Genomic DNA, 21,054 nt, shown 5'->3' with positions numbered 1-21,054 from the left:
AACTCCATCAAAGACCTGAGAAGGAAATAATATTGCCTGAGTAAGCAGGCAGTGCAGGCAAGTGACTTCCAAAGAATGAAAACTGATAGAAACACTTGACTGCCTAGAGAGTCACCCAAAGTTTCCCTGTAACACTGGGGCATCCAACTTTGGCTCATAGGCCTAGTATATCTGACAGACTTCCTGTGAAGTAGGGAACTTTGAAGGACTGTCCTACCTTGTTCAGCAGTTGCCTTTCTTGTGTCCTGCTAGTCCAGTTTGGACAGTAACTGTCAGCAATTGAGGCAAGGGCAGTTTCTTTGCCCACATGGCTGGTTTTTGCCATAAATAAAACAAGCTCCATATGGAATTTCTTCCGTGCCTCTCATCTTTTCTGGAGTATATTGGTGCTGCCAGAAGCAGACATGTCTCGCTGTCATAAAAAATCTAAGTTATTAAAACATTTTAAATGCCACATTCTATAGGTATTTGAAGTGTTTGAAGATTACCTATCTGAAATATATCTTTGTATACCTAGAAAACCTAACTAACATGACTATAAGTTTGACTATTATATATGACTATTAATCTGTATTTCTTAATTATACATTACATTTTTTTTTTTTTTTTTTTTTTTTTTTTTTCTTTTTTTTGGTTTTTCGAGACAGGGTTTCTCTGTGTAGCTTTGTGCCTTTCCTGGGACTCACTTGGTAGTCCAGGCTGGCCTCGAACTCACAGAGATCCGCCTGGCTCTGCCTCCCGAGTGCTGGGATTAAAGGCGTGCGCCACCACCGCCCGGCTTTACATTACATTTTTAATTGAGCTGCATAAATATAATACCTTAAACAAGAGTGAAAATATACATACAGTATAACAAAATTAACTTTAAATCTTTATCAATAAATTAAAATCCATACCAATGTAAAATATGTAAGATTAACAGTTGTTTTTTAGAGTAAAGTAGATTCAATAATCTACCTTTTTTTCCCATTGTTTCTATATCATAATCCCCCTTTCTTCTTTTTTAAAGAGATTGATTATGACCAATAGCAATTTGTAACCAACTGCCCTTAAATGAAAAAAAAAATATTTATAACCATTATTTTGGGAACATGAGTGTAGTTTTATAAACTACTTCCTGCTGATTGGGGGTGCTGGTAATCTTTGAGAGACCCTGAGAAAATCAAGATAATTGTTAAGTCTTGACTGGAGTATTCTTTGAGGCTGGACCATCTCAGTCAGCAGTCTTGAAGCTGTTCTGGATGCTGGATCACCCGGGCCATCTGTTTTCATTGGTGTCTAGTACCCTTGTTCTGAAAATATATAAACTTTAAAAGAAAATATACATATCTATATTAACACAAATATAAACTGTGTATTATACACAAGCCAGCCAAAGATAATTTTTTGTTTTATGTTTGAGCAGGTAAAATATACGTTACATGTCTTGTAGTTACTTTAGGTTTATTTTCCATGTTTGTAGTCAGGATTGCAGGAGGTCTTCCTCAATCAGATCTGATTTTCCTTAACCTGGAATGAATCCTCTTATTTCCTGTAGAAACAAAAACATAACCTCTCCCACAAAGTTACATACTGTTTGACTTAAATTTTGGAGTTAAGATATTTTTAAAATATATAGGTTAGTTTGATCTAGCAGCTTTTATAATCAAATGTCTCATAGCAGTCAAAAATTTTAAAGAAACACAATAATATATGTAATCCAGACTCTCTGTGTATTTTCTATTTTTCTGTGGCTTATTTCCTTTATATCACTCTACTCCCCATTTTAAGGACTTTATTTTATTATTTTAAATCTATATTTTTAATCTGTGACTGTTTTTACCCTTTCTTTTCTCTCTCCCAAGCCTATGCACATTTACAAACACACCATGACCCGTTCAGAGCCCTGTTTGTCTGAGTCTGTCCTCATTGTGTATCTCTAGTCCTTTTTGTCTGTATGAGAAAAAACCTTAAATCTGCCGCACAGTGTGCTTATACTTTGGCTCATGTGAGGCTGTGGGAATTCACTATGCTGCACTCAAGAATGCTGGAAATGCCAGGCAGTGGTGGCACATGCCTTTAATCCCAGCACTCGGGAGGCAGAGCCAGGCGGATCTCTGTGAGTTTGAGGCCAGCCTGGGCTACCAAGTGAGTTCCAGGAAAGGCGCAAAGCTACACAGAGAAACCCTGTCTTGAAAAACCAAAAAAAAAAAAAAAAAGAATGCTGGAAACAACCTAGGTGCCCATCAACCAAAGAATGGATAAAGGCAACGTGATACATTTACACAATGGAGTACTACTCAGCTGTTAAAAACAATGACATCATGAAATTTAAAGGCAGATGAATGGAACTAGAAAAAAAATCATCCTGAGTGAGGTAACTCAGACCCAGAAAGACAAACATGGTATGTACTCATTCATAAATGGATAGTAGCTGTAAAGGATAACCACGGTACAATCCATAGACCCAGAGAAAGCTAAGTAACTAGGAGGGCTCAAGTGGGGGAATGAATGGATCTCCCTGAGAAGGGGAAATAGACTAGATATTATGGGTGGAGAGGAGGTGAGGTGCCAGGGGTGCATACCACAATAGGAACAGGAGGGATCAGACTGGAGGAGGATGAAGGGTACTAGGAGAGACAACCGGAATTGGGAGCATCTCAGGGAGAAGCTGGAAACCTAGTGCAATGGAAACTCCCAGGAATATACAAGGGTGACCCTAGTGAAGACTCCTAGTAATGGGGGACATGGAGCCTGAACCAGCCATCTTCTGTAACCAGGAAAGGCTTCCAGTGGTGGAAATGGGACACCAACACAGCCATACAACCTTCAACCTACAATTTGTCCTGCCTGCAAAATGTGCTGGGGTAATGGTGGAGCAAAAATTGTGGGAGTGCCCACCCAATGACTGGTCCAGCCTGAGACCCTACCATGAGAGGGAGTCCACTCCTGACACTACCTGGAGGGCCAGGAACCAGAGGCAGGATAGCCCAGAGACCTAGGATAGATCCAAACATGACTGGCAAAAAAACAAAACAAAACAATAAAAAGCTCAATGAAATGATTCCTAATGATATTCTGCTATACTCATAGATTGGTGCCTACCACAGTTGTCTTCAGAGAAGCTTTACCCAGCAACTGATGGGAGGAGATGCAGAGACCCAGAGCCAAACTTTAGGTGGATCTCAGGGAATCCTACTAAAGAGAGGGAAGAAGTATTTTAGGAGCCAGAGAGATCAAGGGAACCACAAGAAAACCCACAAAATCAACTAATCTTGGCTCACAGGAGCTCACAGAACTGAACTGACAACCGGGAAGCCCATGTGGTACTGATCTAGGCTCTCTGCATCTGTGTGACAGTTGTGTATGGTGGTATTTTATTTGTACTGAAATGTGATTTTAATTGTATGTTAATAAATAAAGTTGCCCAGGGGTCAGAGCTATTAGAGCCATAGCAAGAGCATGGCGGTGGTGGTGCACACCTTTAATCCCAGCACTTGGTAGACAGAGCTAGGTAGATCTCTGTGTGTTCAAGGATACAGCCAACATTGGAGACACACGCCTTTAATCTCAATACCATAGAGGACCTAGAGGGCTGTACATACAGGCAGTGACGAAGCAGTCATGTGTTTGGGTTTACAACCAATAAGAAGGTAGAACAGACAGTCTATATAAAGGTGAACAGACAGGAAGTAGGCCCCTTTTGGAGAGCTCTCTTGGCTGAAGCAGGAAGGGTAAGGCTCTTAGCTCTGACCTCTTGGCTTTCTTCTCTGAATCGGCTCTGTGTTTCTTATTTAATAAGACAGTTGGTTACATCTACATTTGGCGCCCAACATGACAAGAATCCATTAAAAACGGCTTAACTTGGCTTGCCGGCAGGTCTGGTTTCCCGCTTGGGCGGCCAGCTCCCTAGCCCGGGCCCAGGTCGGCTTGGCCTTAGGCCAGACTGACCATAGCCCCAAGCGGTTAGCTTAAAGCCGGTGCTACGGACAACTCAGGCCTGCCCTGCCAAACAGGGCCCCTGTCTGTAAAGCCAACGCACGTGGTTGGAGCTTAAGGAAGCTTGAGCCAAGGCTTGACTAGTAATTCAGCCAATGGGCTCTCTACAATCTGGAATTCCTTTGCCTACTCTGTTACCAAAAGGAAGGCCTCTCATAGTTATTGATTTAAAAGACTGTTTCTTTTCAATACCCTTACAAGAAAAAGACAGAGAAAGATTTGCTTTCACAGTGCCTACTTATAATAATTCTCAACCGGTTAAAAGATTTCAATGGAGGGTCCTCCCACAGGGAATGTTGAATAGTCCAACTCTGTGCCAATATTTTGTACAACAGCCATTGGAAGTGATATGTAAAAAATTTCCTAAATCTATTATTTATCATTATATGGATGATATTTTACTAGCTGACTCAAATGCAGATACTTTAGAAAGAATGTTTGAAGAAGTAAAGAAAATTTTGCCTTGCTGGGGATTACAAATTGCTCCTGAAAAGATACAAAGAGGAGATTCTATTAATTATTAGGATATAAAATAGAGCTACAAAAAATTAGACCCCAAAAGGTGCAAATTAGGAGAGATAGACTACAGACCCTTAATGACTTTCAAAGATTATTTGGAGATATTTCTCATCTACGAACTATTGTTGGGGTAAAAAATTATGAACTGCATAATTTGTTCAAAGCCTTAGAAGGTGACAAGGACTTAAATAGTCCAAGAGAATTATCACCGGAAGCTGAGAAAGAATTGGCCTTGGTAGAAAAGAAAGTACATAAAGGGCACGTGGATCGTATTGATCCAAAGCTGGATTGCATTTTGGTTATTTTACTTTCTAGGCATTCTCCTACAGGAATATTAATGCAGAGGGAAGATATTATATTGGAATGGATATTTTTACCAAATAAACCAAATAAAAAATTAAAAACTTATGTGGAAAAAATCTCTGACTTGATTTGGAAAGGAAAATTGAGACTTTGTCAATTAGCAGGAATAGATCCAGCAGAAATTGTCATACCTTTAACTAAGGAGGACATTGAAAAATTATGAACAGAAAGTGAACCTTGGCAAAGATCTTGCAGTAATTTTTTGGGAGAAATTAACAGCAAATATCCCAAAAGCAATAGAATTGATCTTATAAAGAGAGCTGATTGGATCTTGCCTCGAATTGTATGGGAAAAACCCATATCTGGAGTTTGTACATTTTATACAGATGCCAACAAACAAGGAAAGGCAGGTTACAAATCAGAAAATTTAAGTAAAGTGGTTCAAAGTCCTTATAATTCAGTTCAAAAATCAGAATTGTATGCTATTCTGTTGGTATTAATGGATTTTTCAGAACCTCTCAACATAGTAACTGACTCTCAGTATGCTGAAAGAGTAGTATTACATATTGAGACTGCAGAATTTATCCCTGATGCTTCAGAATTAACTTCACTATTTATTCAATTACAAGATACAATCATGAAAAGGAGTCATCCTTTATATATAACTCACATTCGATCCCATACTGGTCTGCCAGGCCCTCTAGCACAAGGCAATGATGAGATTGATAAATTATTGATAGGAAATGTGCTGGAGGCTTCAGAATTTCATAAAAAACATCATGTCAATAGTAAAGGTTTAAAAAAGGATTTTTCCATAACCTGGCAACAAGCCAAAGAAATAGTAAAGAAATGTCCTACTTGTTCCTTCTACAATCAAACGCCATTACCAGCAGGATGTAACCCAAAGGGTACTCAAAGGAATGAAATCTGGCAGATGGACGTGTTTCACTTTGCAGAATTTGGAAAACTGAAATATGTACACCACACTATCGACACTTATTCAGGATTTCAGTGGGCAACTGCTTTGAGTTCTGAAAAAGCTGATTCTGTAATCACTCATTTGCTAGAAGTTATGGCCATCATGGGTATACCTGCACAAATCAAAACTGACAATGCTCCAGCATATGTCTCTGGTAAAATGAAACAGTTTTTTTGCTTATTACAATATAAAGCATATTATAGGCATACCACATAATCCTACAGGTCAAGCAGATATAGAAAGATCAAACAGAACTCTAAAGGATATGCTAAATAAACAGAAAGGGGTAACAAAAACCCCCAGAAATAGACTGCATAATGCTCTATTAACTTTGAATTTTCTTAATGCCAATGAGAAAGGAACAACAGCTCCAGAGAGACATTGGATAATAGAAAAAACTACAGAATTAAATCAGCCTATATACTTTAAGGATGTGCTGACCTCAGAATGGAAACCAGGGTATGTGTTACATTGGGGATGAGGTTTTGCTTTTGTATCTACAGGAGAAGATAAGCTGTGGGTACCATCAAAATTGATAAAGGTTCGATTTGAACAAGAGAAACCTCTTAATTAGAGGAGGTGATAGTTCTTCAGCCAGCATGAACATCCAATTTAAACTAACTTATACCAGTAACACATGTCTTTTCATTTAATCAGATAATAACTTGCCAAAAAGGAACATCCCCAAAAAACCTTGGGGAAAGGTTTTTGTTTTTGTCTTTTAGGAGAATGAAGGTTAAGGAATCTGAAGAACACTGGACAAATGAGACAACTGAAGAAAAGGGACAAATTATCTATCCCAGGAAACAGAGTGAAACAGCGTATGGGTTTGTATATATTATCTAAAAAATTTTATGTCTTCCTAAATGTTTGTTTCTGCTTTTCTCTAAAGATTTAACACTATTGGTCTTCTAATAGTCCCAGTTCAATTAAAATTTAAAGCTGACTTTGGAGTTGGAGAATGGCTCTCTCCTTCTTTAAACTCAAGCATGTTGTTAAAAGGAAAATGCAAACTCCCTGTATCATGCCAGAATAAAAGAGCCATCTTCTGCTATGGGACAGGAGAAAAGCCAAATTAATTAAGTGACTATTCTATTACTAATCTCAACTCTTTGATTCTATTCTGATTCTTTAAACTTTTCTTAAAGTATGAATTTTATATCAAAATTTACAAGATTAATATATAGATATATAGATATATATACATTTTAAACTTTGTTAAGATATGAATGGTCATATAGAGTACTAACTAATTCTAGAAAAAAGGCTTCAATTAGCTGCATATATATGTCTTTGTGTTCGAGTCTCTTATCAGTTTTCTGCAGGAAATCACGGCCAGGCCTAACATCAACTGAAGTCTCCAGGAAGAAGATGGGGCCCCACAACAACAACAATTCCACGTGGACAATAATAATATCACTAAACTGACAAACATCATCTACAGATCAGCTTTGAGCTACAAGGTGCTCAGTGTAATTTTGAGATGACTAGCTGAGATGATCCAGTCTCAAAGACTACTTGAAATAAGGACTTGAGATAAACCCTGAACTTTGACATTATGCACAGACTGAATAAAGAAGGATATAGTTACCTTTCCTAGAATTTGACAATTAACCTAAAATTTTTCTTTCAGGATAAAGATAACCTCGCCCATACCCAGCAGGAAGCAATTTTAAGAATACGACACCCACATTCCCAAAGAAGTGTTGTGGGGCGGGTGGTTTTTTGGTCTTTTTAATGGGTTTTGGGTCTGGGATAATTTTCATTGTTTAGGGGGGTTGGTTACAAGTTGTTGTCAAGGGTTAGGAAAAAGGCTAAGCAAAGGAGATTAGATTTAAGGTTTTTGTTTTTAAAAAAAAGAGAAAGAAAGAAAAGAAAAGAAGAAAAAGACAATTACTAGTTTTAAATACTTTACATTGGATTGGATTGTTTTATATTGTACACAAATTATATATATTGAAATTGATATTGTTAGAAAATGCTATATGTATATTTCTTTTTTTTTTTTTTTTTTTTTTGCCTTCATGAGGGTGTTTTAGATCCCCTGGAACTGGAATTACAGACAGTTGTGGCGCTGCCATGTGGGTGCTGGGAATTGAACCCGGGTCCTCTGGAAGAGCAGTCAGTGCTCTTAACCACTGGCCATCTCTCCAGCCCGTATATTTCTAATTGTACTTATACCATTCATTTAACAATGTAATTTTCTGATCCTTGAATGTTATTATTACCAACTATTAGGATATAAAGAAATGCAAGTTAGTAGTTAGACATTACAATAGAACTTGTAGTCATATTTGATATGTTTTAAAAATTGAGCAGATATATTTTAGACAGGTCATCTTCAAACCCTTCAGAGATCTACAGAATATGGCATTTAAAATGTTTTAATAACTTAGAAAAATTTTCTTTTTGTTATGACTATGAGACATGTTGGCTCCTGGCAGTACCAATCTACTTCAGAGAAAATATGGGCATTGAAGAAACTGCATATGGAGTTAACTTTCACTGTGGCCAAAGTTAGCCACTGGACAACCAAGTATTCTCAAATCAACAGGACAAAATGGACAGACAGGACATGAAACAAAGGACTACTGATTCTTGCCAAAAACAAGTGTGGTTATGGCTTATCAAAAGGCATCTTCTGAGGCCAGGACAATATGGCACCATCCCTGAAGTGGCCTTCACAATTCGGAAAAGGTACAGTGCCTTTCTTCGAAGGCAGCTGAACAGGCAGTGGGCCGATGGCTTCTGATGTGCTATGGAACAGCAGCTGAAACAGTTATTCTTGAAGAGTAAGCTCACGCCTCTCAATAGTAGACTGGCATTTAATAGAGGAATGTGGAGAAGAACGGGATGCTGAGATGAAGCCATATATACACAGCCAAGAAGAATGGACAGCTGAATTAAAAAACCATCAACAATTTCCAGAATTTAAAATCCTGAATCATGACATGACACTAGTGGAATTCAGGTGTTTCTGGTACATGGACTGCTCTCACTCAAAATGAGGTTGAACTGTTGACCTGTGTACATCCTACTTCACAAATGAGTCTGTCAGATACGCTAAGCCTATAGGCTGAAGATGATGCCCCAGCACTGCGGAGAAACCTCAGGTGACTGTCCAGGCAGCTGGCTGTTTCTGTCAACTCACAAATTTTTTGGAAGTTGCTTGCATGCACTTCCTGTTTTTATTTTTGTTAGCTAATATTATTTCCTTCTTGGGTCTCTGAGGGAGTTGAAGATTAGTTAGTTATAGTTGAAGGTTAGTTAGTTACAGTTGAAGATTAATTAGGATAGAAAGTGAATTAGATACATTTTGGACTTACCAAAATAGGATAGATAATGAAATTATTTTCTCTGAATTTGTCAAATACAAATGGACTAGACATTGTTTAGATATTCATTACTTGTATATATTGTATATAGTTATTGTACTTTTGTATATAGTTTTTCTTTTGTTAGTTATAACTTTTCCTTTTTTTTCTTTTTATTAAAATAGAAAAGGGGAAATATGGTGGTATTTTATTGTACTGAAATGTGATTTTAATTGTATGTTAATAAATAAAGTTGCCCAGGGGTCAGAGCTATTAGAGCCATAGCAAGAGCATGGCGGTGGTGGTGCACACCTTTAATCCCAGCACTTGGTAGACAGAGCTAGGTAGATCTCTGTGTGTTCAAGGATACAGCCAACATTGGAGACACACGCCTTTAATCTCAATACCATAGAGGACCTAGAGGGCTGTACATACAGGCAGTGACGAAGCAGTCATGTGTTTGGGTTTACAACCAATAAGAAGGTAGAACAGACAGTCTATATAAAGGTGAACAGACAGGAAGTAGGCCCCTTTTGGAGAGCTCTCTTGGCAGAAGCAGGAAGGGTAAGGCTCTTAGCTCTGACCTCTTGGCTTTCTTCTCTGAATCGGCTCTGTGTTTCTTATTTAATAAGACAGTTGGTTACATCAACAGTTGTGTAGCTTAGTCTTCATGTAGGATCCTAATAGAGGGAGCAGGGGCTGCCTCTGACTCTTTTGCTGACTTTTGGAACCCATTTCTCCTGCTGGTGGCTTTGCCAAGTCTTAGTACATGGGGAGGTACCTAGTCTTACTGCAACTTGATATACCATGTTGGGTTGATAGTCATGGAAAGCCTGCCCTTTTCTGAAGAGAAAGGGAAGAGGAATAGATGGGGGAGAGGTGGGGAAAGGGACTGGGAGGAGAGGAAGGAGGGGAAACTGTGGTCAGGAGGTAGTATATATATATATGTGTGTGTGTGTGTGTGTGTGTGTGTGTGTGTGTGTGTATGAAGAATAAATAAAATTATTTTTTAAAAAGAAAGAAATGGAATCTCTAATGCTAGTATCTACCTCCTGGGCTGTGATGATTAAAGAAATGCTTCAAAAATACTTAGCATAGCATCTAATAAGAATCCTAGTTAACAGTGAGCAAAAGCTTCTAGTGTGCAAGGTATGATTTAGTTTGTTGCTACCCTCAACCTCATGTGAGGGAACTGTGGCTCAGAGATGCTGAATTGCCCAAGACCTGATGGCTTGTAGTGGCGGAGACAATTGAACATTCCTGACCACTTTGTTGATGTATTCCTCTAATTTGCTTCTCTAAAATTGTGTGTGTAGGGGTGGGGGTTCAGGGGACAGCTCTATGAAGTCAGTTTTCTCTCTCTGTCTTGAGCTAGGTCCCAGGATCAAGCTCAGGCTGCAGGCTTGCAGAGCAAGCTCTTTTGTCTGCTGAGCCAGCTCACCAGTCCCTCCTCTTTGCTTCTCCCTCTCATGTAGCTTCTGGTGTAGCCAGGGTCTTAACAACTATTTGTCTTACCTAATTAGAAATGCAGCTAGTTTCTGGTCGGTGGTGGTGCAAGTCTTTAATCCCAGAACTCAGGAGGCTGAGGCAGGCAATGGGTTCGAGGCCATCTTGGTCTACAGAGTGAGTTCCGGGATAGCCAGAGCTATACAAAGAAACCCTGTCCCAAAAACAAAAAACAAAAACAAAACAAAAACACAAAAAACAAAAAACCCAAAAAGCAAACAAAAAAAAAAAAAAAAAAAGAAGAAATGAAGCTGACTTGCAGGGTCTGGTGGCCTGTCACCCCACTACATGTGAGGCTGATGAAGGAGGATTGTTTGGGGTTGAGGCCAACCTGGGTTACATAGGTCCAGGACAGCTCAGGCTAAATTGCAAATACTCTGTCTCAAAACAAAACAAAAACAACAACAAAGTTGTTGACCTAGAGGTCAAGGAAAGTAGCACTTTCTCAAAGTCAAAAAGACAAGTAAACGGACTGTCCACCTGCCACGAGGAACAAAGCCCTGCCGACATCTTGATTTTAACTTACACCATGTTAGATTTCTAAAAACACATTTCTTTGTTTATTTACTTAATAGGATGTGTGTGGTACAGCGCACATCTACAGATCAGAGGACAAACTTGGGAAGTCCGGTTCTTTCCTACTACGTGGTTCTGAGGATCAAACAATTACATGATATATTTTATGGCACAGTATGCTTTGCTTATTTTGCAGAAATTGAAGTTAAAATGGCTTATCCGGTTTTCAGAAGCCAGAACTGTAGTGAATTGTCTTGCAGAGAACTCGGCTTCTGTTACCTAATGAGAGCTGAGGATTATGTTATTTTCATTATCTTTGCCACTCAACCATTAATTATTTGGTCATAGGAGTGCAGGCCTGAACCATCTGGGTTTATCCATTTGGAAACTTGTTTTCATTAAGGTAACTCAAGCTACACGACTGAGCCAGGAACATGTGGCAGCCTGGATACAGGGCATTGCAGAGTCAGTCTTCAGAGGAGCTACTGAGAGTTGATGCGAATGTAGCTGAGACAACCTGGCTCCAAGTTTGTAGGATGGGCAGTGTCTGGGGAAAGCTGTTCTATATAAAGTGCAAAGATCACCTGGAGGCAGAGCCAAGCGGATCCCTGTGAGTTCGAGGCCAGCCTGGTCTACAGAGTGAGATCCAGGACAGGTACCAAAGCTACAGAGAAACCCTGTCTCAAAAAACCAAAAAAAAAAAAAACAAAACAAAACAAAACAAAAAAAAAAACCCAAAACAGTGCAGATGTTAGTCAGAGCTGTACACCCCTTAGATTTGGAAGAACACTAGCACAGGAAGCACAGCATTCTATAACTTTAGGACCTCTCACCCATAGTCTGGACTCACATCTTTTTTTAATCAACACAATTTTTTTTATTGATTCTTTAGGAATTTTACATCATGCACCCCAATCCCACTCATTTCCCAGTCCTTCTATGTCTGCCCTCCACCCTTATAGCACACCCTCCACATCTTCGTTAGGGTTTCTATTGCTGAGAAGAGACACCATGACTATGGCAACTCTTACAAAAAAACCCATTTAACTGGGGTGGCTTACAGTTCAGAGGTTTAGTCCATTTGCATCATGGTGGGACACAATGGCACGCAAGTATACCAATGCTGTAGAAGCAGCTGAGAATTCTGCGTCTTTTATCCAAAGGCAATGGGAAGTGAACTGAGACACTGGGTGTGGCTTGAGGATATATGAGACCTCAAAGCCACAGTGACACCCTGCCTCCAACAAGGCCACATCTACTCTAACAAAGCCACACCTCCTAATAAGCTCCCTATGTGCTTACAGGGAGGGAGCGGGGGGGGGGGGGGGAGGCAATTACATTCAAAACAAACATTCCCTCCTCCATCTTTCCCACCTCTCCATCACATATTCATTTGTTGTAGTGCCCGTGGGAGCTACAGTGTGTCACACAGTGGACCCTCTAGTCCAAACAGCTTTACTTGCAAATGTTCACTGCAATGAGCTATTGGTCTGGCACACCATCATCACTGGACCCTCATTGAAACTTCTCTTGGTTATCCTGGTATTGCCTGGAGTCATGGAGATCCTGAGGCTATGGTTCTGCAGGACCAGTCCCTTCACATGCTCCAGCAGGTCATAGATGGGGTAGATGTTGGGGTGGACCAATCAAGGATGTAGGCCTGAGTAGTAGCTGAGTTGGTCAGTCTGGTCCTCCACCGAGACTGCCCTCCTCAGGTAAGGGTCAGGGCCAGCTCTCCAGTGAGCATGGTGGGGGTGGGGCCAGCTCTCCCATGCCCCCTTCCTGGTAGAAACACGGACCACGGAGGTCCTGCTATGGGGGACAAAGGGGTAGCACATACCAAGAGCTCAGCAGGAGCTGAGGATGGAGTCCATAAAATCTTTCTCAGTAGTGTTATTTGCTGTTGTTGCCTTCATTGTCACAGGCTGGAAAGTGGACCTGAACTAATTCTAAGCAAACTTACCCACAAGGGAGAGCCTCTGGGGCTGGGTATAGTGGGACACACCTGAGGTCGCAGGACTTGGAAGGATGTGTTTGTTAGGAGGATTGTGAGTTCAAGGCTAGCCTAAAGCTCATAGTGAGAACACATCTTCAAAAACAAACTAGTAAGAGTCACTGAGCTCTTCACAAGGTTATGTCATGCTCTGGTGGGCCCCAGTAGCAGAAGGCTCTGTCCTGGTCACTCCTTTTGAGTGTCAGCACTGCAGCAGGGTCCCTGGAGGCTCATTGCAATCAGCTGATTCCAGCGGGCAAGGCAGGTCTCACAGCTCTGCGTGCCCACAAAGCTGGATTCAAGCATGCTGAGTCATACTGCAGGGTCTGATGGTAGAGCCTATCACAGCAGCAGGCAGCAGGACCTACAGCCATAAAATGCAGAATATTTGCTGAAGGCCGGCCTCTTGGTGAATATTGCCTCAGTGTGTCGGGGTAAAGGGAAGTGGGTGATGCTAATGTTTCCTAAGCACCAGCTGACAGCTTTGATTTTGTTGGACCCCACTCACAATTCTCAGAGGTGATTCCTTCCCTCACCCTGCTACAGACACCACAGCCTGGTGAGTCTTTGAAATAGTTTTCTGGCTCTCAGAAAGGTGAGAGGCATCTATGAGAAAGCCTCTCTTGTGGTTCTGGTTAGGAGAATGCTCTTTCCCCACTGCACCCCAAAACATTGTAGGTGAAGTTATGGGATTGCTTGTTTCCTCCAAGGTTGAGTGAAGTGTCACAAAAGGGAGGGGTTCACGGAGTATGCCATAGATCTGTTCTCCACATGGGCGTAGGACCTGAGGATGCCATACCCCAAAGGCTTCATCAGCCATCTCTGGACAGTGCTGTAAGATCTTTGAAGAGTGAGTTAAAGTGAAGAAGTTCCTTATCATGGACATTTTAAAATTCCTTAATAACTTATTGGAAAAGAAGATTTTAGAAAACAGAAAGTGAGTTTGGAAAGTCCCCAAGGTCAGCAGGCAAGTGGGTAAAAAGAAAGAAGGTATGTGAACCTCAGGTCTGTCTACACTGATCCAGGTTGCTTTCTGCGTTTTATTTTTGGAGTGAATGGCTTTGGATCTATTTAAAGAATGCTAAACGAATTTCAAACGATCCAGATGGATGAATAGCCTGCTGAGATAAGTTGACATCCATCTACATTATTGATAAGGAGTCAGGAAATGCTGCTTGGGAACACGCGTTCTCATCAGAGAGACTTTTTTGAGCCTTTATTGACTGGTATTTCACAGGGTGTAACTGATGGTTCTGTTTTGAACTTACTGTGACCCTGAGTGAATACCCACCATCGTAAGAACACAGGAAGTGAGAAGGGGCACTGAAGTTACCTGGATAAGTCTCTTTTTTATGCAGAAACCATTGTTCTTTGTATTGATGAAATGTGTGGTGATATTGTGTTCCCTAAAATATTTTGCACCCTAATAAACTTATCTGGGGTCAAAGAACAGAACAGCCACTAGATACAGAGGCTAGAAAATGGTGGCACTCACACCTTTAATCCTAGCATTCCAGAGGCAGAAATCCCTCTGGGTCTCTGTGAGTTCAAGGCCACATTGGTAACAACCAGGCATGGTGACTCACACCTTTAATCCCAAGAAGTGAGACTTTAATCCCAGGGAGTGATGGCAGAAAGCAGAAAGGTATATAAGGCGTGAAGACCAGAAACTAGAAGCATTTGTCTTGTTAAGCTTTCAGGCTTTCGAGCAGCAGTTCAGCTGAGATTCATTCTGTATGAGGACTCAGAGGCTTCCAGTCTGAGGAAACAGGATCAGCTGAGGAATTGGCAAGGTGAGGTGGTTGTGGCTTGTTCTGCTTCTCTGATCTTCCAGTGTTCTCCCCAATAACTGGCCTCAGGTTTGATTTTATTAATAAGACCTTTTAAGATTCCTGCTACAGAGATGTTTGAGATGGAGACCTCAGAAATTTTTCTCTTGTCCCACTGTTTTGTATCTTTCCTTTAACTGAGAGCAGTTAATCAACAATATCCCTCTATGAGCCCAAGACTTCCCACCTCCTCATTTCAGAGCTGTGGGGCTGTGTGGACTTGCGTGTGCTGCATGTGGAAGGTGGAAAGTGACTTTGTCACCTTTATCGTGGGCTGCTTTTTTTTTTCTGGATGAGCCCCTACAGGGCTGGCACAGTCATATGCTTTTGCTCCAAAGCACAGCTGCAAAATAACTATCCTGTCCAAGTGCTTCCTTTTCTAGATGTCTAAGTAGAGTGGTTGAGGAATAGCAAGTAAATATTTTTAGTATTTTCAGAAGATAGAAATTCCAGCAATGAACATTCTCATCAAAACTGAGTTATGCCTTTCCCACTGGAGACCCATCCAGCCCTGGCTCTGAACTTGTCTGTTTCTCTCTAGAGTGTGAGGAGTGGGAGACATTTGCTTTTTCGAGCACGGTTCATGCCAGAGGTGGCCAGTGCAATAAAACTGTGCTTGAGTCCCCTTGGTAGTTTGCTGTGGGTAGTGACGTTTCCTTAACTTCGCATCAGTTATTACTGTGCTTGGGCTGTGCAGGGCCTTCGTGCTCTGCAGGCCTGCGCTTGTTGAGGTGGTTTTCATTGTGGCTAAGACTCTGGATAACTAGAGTATTTAAAAAGGAATTTATATAGCTTTTAAATTTTTTTTTATGGTTTCAGGACCTTATAGTTTATCAATCTTTAAAGATGGTGGTTGGAATATTTGACAAGGGAGTTCATAGGTTTAGCACAGATTTACTTCCTCTAACTCAGAAATTTAACTTGGAGCAATCAACAGCTGAGCCGGTGGTCACTGGCTCTCTGTGGTCCATGGCCCTGAGAAAGCTCCCAGCTGACCTCTTTACCATAGGGCTTTCTTTGGGAACATGTGAGGTAAAGGGCTTGTCAGAGTCTGCAGACCGTCGACTTGTACTATTTCTTGGGGTTTTAGTCATTGGCACTGGTCTACTGCTTCTCTGTGGCACTTAGGGAGAGAATGAGAAGCAGAAGACAAGTGTGGCCTGGTGAGTATTTCTAACTCCAGTTCCATCAGCTTTGATTGGCTCTTCCCTCTGCCTTTTCCACTGGAGTTGTTCCCAGAGGCTCAACCTCTCAAAACGCTGTTAAAAACTAAACTAAACTAAAAACTCTACTGTGGCTAACAAGGGATGTCACATCTGACCAGTTGGTTCACAATATATTGTTTACCTTTGGTAGAACTCTAGGCATACCCTCCATGATGGAGTCCCTTCCACTCTGCCCCTCTCCTACCTGACAGAAGTCAGGCATCCAGGTTACTAAGGGCTCTCTAACTTAGGAGTTGAGGACTTCACTGAAATAGATCAGTTGAAAAATTGCCAATTTATACGTAATTGCCATTTTCAGTGCACATAATTCAAATTTTATTAAAGTACAGTTGTGTCCATTTGTCTTTGTATAGTCTATGGCTGCTTTTGCCCTACAACAACAGTATTGAGTCATTTTGACAGACTGCACAACCCACAAAGCCAAAAACAGTTTTCCATCTGGCCCCCCAGCAAAGGGCAGAGGTCTGCTGACTTCCAGCCTGAAGAACAGTGGGTGTGATATGCTCAGAGAAGCTGGGGTCTACGCGGTCACACTCAGCTGCTTTCACTCTGTATTGATGTTGGTCTTCCCCACCTTCCCGCCACATCTTCATCTGTCTCATAAAACTACACATATGATTTGGATTGGATATTAATGGTTTTAAAATTCTGGCTTGTTAGCTTTGTAAGTCAGAATAAGAATAGAGGATGTTTTTATGACTTTAGAACTCAGATGTCACCTCTAAAACTGGAAAGCCAGTAGGAAACAAGGCTTCATGTGTGTTCATTTTTACTTTAGAGATATTGAGACATATGAGAAAAATTCCTACAGTGAGTGACTTCTGAAATTTGAATATGGAAGTGAAATATATAATCTTTTCAAACATTTATGTCTTATCAAACGAAAAAAAATCCAGAGGCAGGTGGATCTCTGTGAATTCAAGGCCAGCCTGGTCTAAAGATGAGTTCCAGGATAGCCAGCGCTACACAGTGAAACTCTGTCTCAAAAAAAAATTACCTTAGCAATAAAAATTTGAATAGAAGTCTAATTAATCTGCATATAACTTATTCTTGTAACATAACCCTGTAGTAAATTGTTCATGTGCTCCAGAACATCCTCAGCAATGGTTCATAACATAAGATGGGAACAGGAACTGAGTTCACTCTTTTCATTGTTACTGAGCCAATGCTGCCATACTTAGAACATTGCCTGGGACAGACAAGGCAGCAAATCTATTTTTTCAGAAGACTGTAATATTACACAAGTTGCCCAAGAAGCAACCATAAAAAAATTCTTTAAAATTATAATTACAATAATTAATCTGTGTTCTGAACAAGTTATAACAGTAATGATTTTCCAAAAAAATTTTGACTGAAAGAGTAATCCACATTCAGACGAAGTTTAGAGGCTCTAGAAACCCATAGGAAAGTGGCCTATGACAGCTTCTCTCTGAAGATCACTTACTCTTATAGCCTCGTAGGCTGTCTGCTGTCACAGCTCTCCATATAGTCTAGCATGCATGACAATTATTTTACTAAAATACAATCTTACTCCACATAATGTTTAGAAATTTTTTCTGTAAAAAACAAGTTTGTCAATGCCCGAAGTCTACTTTGTTATTTTTAGTAACTGAACAGTACCCATTATGAATATACACTCATTTCTTCCTGTTACAAATATTTAGATTACAATTACATTTTAAAGTGCTTTAAATGCCAAGCAATCTTACTGACAAATAGTTACATTGAGTGATGTCAAGAGGGCAAAAGTAAAGAAAAAAGACAGAGAAAGACGAAGCAAGCCAGTATGTTCTGTTAAGGAACTAAGAAGCCTCTGTGCTTCTGGGAGTTTCTAGCCAGCAAACTGCAGACAACTTGGCATGGCTGATGCAATGACAGCACAATTATATGTCAGTGAGGCAAGAATGTGCAATTGCCAACAAATGCCTTTGTTACAGAGGCCCCGGCAGAGCCCCAGGTTTAGAGACGTGCCTTGGGGCTTTCTTGAGACCTGATGGATCACATGAGCAAGCACCAACTGGGCTGCTAGCTTCCTCTCACTGCCATTACTCTGAGATACTCTGTGGCAGCCACTTGGACACCTTTTAAGTCCTCAAACTTGCAGAAAGAATTGGATGGCAAAGGCTCCAGATTTTGTAACATCAAAGATTTCCAGACAGGACTGGTGGTAGGGTTTGTGGGGTCAGGGACGTCTGCAGCCCTGCCTGTCTGATTAGAGAGGGAGCTAGATGGCTTGGAGCAGGGGAGTCTTGAGGCTCTCTGTGTATAACCATGGAAGAAAAAACAGATGTGGCTTGGCAAAGACTGTAGCTCAATGCGAACCCTAACTTCTCGGTTGGTTCAGTCCCTGCCCAGTTCCTGCCAATTTACCCCTTTCCAGACAAGTATAAAAGGCAGGAAATATCCTGGTACTTGTGACATTCTAAATACTTTCAGTTTCTTAAAGCTTGGATCCCTTCACAGGAAATGCTCTAATATGGGTGTGTGTTGAGTCATTGTAGAGCAACATGTTATTAGGATAAATGCTGTAGATAGAACTCTAGAACAGCTTTATTAAAATAAACCACTGTGTCACTGGGAATGAATAAAATGCATTCTTTGCTGTGTGTCAGATGACCCACAGTACGAGCAAGCACAGTGACTAGGCTGGAAGAGGCTACAATGAGAACAGTGATAGCGTCTTACACAGAGCTAAGTGACAGCCCTGTTCTAAGTTCTTCATGTTACCTTATTTAAGCCCCACCAGAATCCTGCAGATTCAGCCACAAGTATTCATATTTCACAGATAATGAAACTGTAGTATAGATAAGTCAATAAACGGACTTGGTGTCATGTACTTAATAGGTGGTAAAAGAAGTGCTTCAGACATGGACATCTATCCCAGGAGCCTCTGATGTTAACCACAAATGAGAAACCCACAACTTCAAAGTCAATATCTGGCCAACACAGAAGCAGTGAGTACCTTCCACTCCAGGTCAAAGTTTGGAAATGACATCTTCCATCAAAAGGAGCCACAGTACTCAATGAAATGGCAATTCACGGTCTGAAGCAGCAAATGGAGAAAAGGAACCAGGAGTGTCTATCAGGCATGGTGAGGAAGCTATCAGAGATGCTAGGGCCATTTCAAAGGACTCCAGGACCACCTTACAGAGGCCAAAGATGTGATCATTTGACTATTAGGACAACAGTGGAATGGAACACATCAAATATGTTTAAATCTGTGAGCTCTTAGTGCTAAAAATAATAGTGATGTTCAGAGGATGATGGGTAAGCAATTTATTACTCAGCTGGAAACTGGTGAGTAAATGCTACCATTTTTTGCTGCCTACCTTGTGTGGACTGAGTCCCTAAGTAACAATTAGTACATGAGATAAGATAGAGTGGGAGTAGCTGGACGGTGGTGGCCCACGCCTTTAATCCCAGCACGCAGGAGGCAGAGGCAGGTGGATCTCTGTGAGTTCAGGGCCAGCCTGGTCTACAGAGGGAGATCCAGGAAAGGCACCAAAACTACACAGAGAAAAACTTTGTCTCAAAAAAAAAAAAAAAAAAAAGATAGAGTCAGGTGTGGAATTTTCCATTTGCATCATGTTGGTGTTCAGAAAGTTTAAGACTTTAAAGCATCCTGGATTTCTGATTAAGATGCTGAACCTGGATTGTCTTTCTACAGGCACTAAAGGACCAGTGTCTCTAGGCTTTGAGAAGAACTGATTGCTAACACAAGAAAACCACAGATGACCAAGCAATCTGTGCCTCCCGATGGCCAAAAAAGAATGTACCCTCACTCACGAAGAATTGCCTAAAATAAGCAAATAACTTGAATAGCACAAAGCTTTTCATTCCAACTTACAATTTCAGAAAATTTACAGGAATGAGGAACATCTCATACCATGCTGGTGGCATGCAAACAGCAGAGAACCAGAGAAATGCAGCAAGTGGCCTGATCTCTTCAGTAAAGAATTCCCAACACGGGAGAAGATGTGCAGATCAAACAAGATCTTAAAGACATACTAACCAACTGCAACATCGAGAACCAAACATGACATTGTAAATAAAAATGGACTGCTTGAATATCAATTATGCATTTGACGATATTAAAGACTTGTTAACTTTTTGGGCCTCATAATGTGGTTATTTTAAAAATTACCTTTAAAAATGTAAGTGTGTGTGTGTGTGTGTGTGTGTGTGTGTGTGTGTGTGTACACTTGCAGAGGCCAGAGGTGTCAGACTCCTTGGAGCTCTAGCTACAAGCGGTTGTGAGCCCCCTGACATGGGTGCTGGGAATCAAACTTGGGTCCTCTGCAAGAGCAGTGTATGCTCTTAAAATCTGAGCTGTATCTCCAGACAAAATGTTATTTTTAAAAGCTTTTCCTCTACTGATAAAATTATGTTTCCTAAGATTTGTTTTAGGTAAGATGCTATGTGGTAGGAGGTAGGGATGAACTAGATCGTCCCTGATTGATCATGACTGACGTTGGGTGACGGTGCACAGAGGTTGTCACTTCCTTTTCTCCACTGTCGTGCTAGGTTGATAACTGTCATGCACGTTCTTAAATTAAATGCTGACATTTGTATTGTACAAAGTATACACTGATCCTAACCTACAAATTCATGGGTTAATTTGGTCCAAAATACTTAGAAAAAGATTGATTATACTATAATATTTTTTTTCTTTTCTTACTATTTTTGCATTTTTCAGCAGGGTCTTATTCTGTAGCACTGGATGGCCTGGAACTTGCTATATAGAATAGACTGGCTTCAAACTTATAGCAATCTTTCTGCCTCTGCCTCTGCTTCCCAAGTATTGAGATCACAGACACTCGCCACCACATCCAGCCTATTGCCTTTTTATATCACCCACTGCATATAGTTATATTCTTTACAGGTATCCAGA

General features: G+C 40.7%; 1 long non-coding RNA gene across 1 annotated transcript; it reads left to right on the top strand.

The window, feature by feature from the left end:
* The first annotated feature begins 18,144 nt into the window (after positions 1–18,144).
* LOC131920949 (uncharacterized) lies at positions 18,145–20,198 on the top strand. The gene is made up of 3 exons (XR_009381810.1): positions 18,145–18,330; positions 19,008–19,254; positions 19,831–20,198. It is a non-coding gene; the product is annotated as an uncharacterized LOC131920949 (long non-coding RNA).
* Positions 20,199–21,054: the final 856 nt, after the last annotated feature.

The sequence above is a fragment of the Peromyscus eremicus genome, chromosome 10 (genome assembly GCF_949786415.1).
Source record: "Peromyscus eremicus chromosome 10, PerEre_H2_v1, whole genome shotgun sequence".
Lineage (NCBI taxonomy): Eukaryota > Metazoa > Chordata > Mammalia > Rodentia > Cricetidae > Peromyscus > Peromyscus eremicus.
This window is presented reverse-complemented; position numbering and strand designations above follow the sequence as displayed.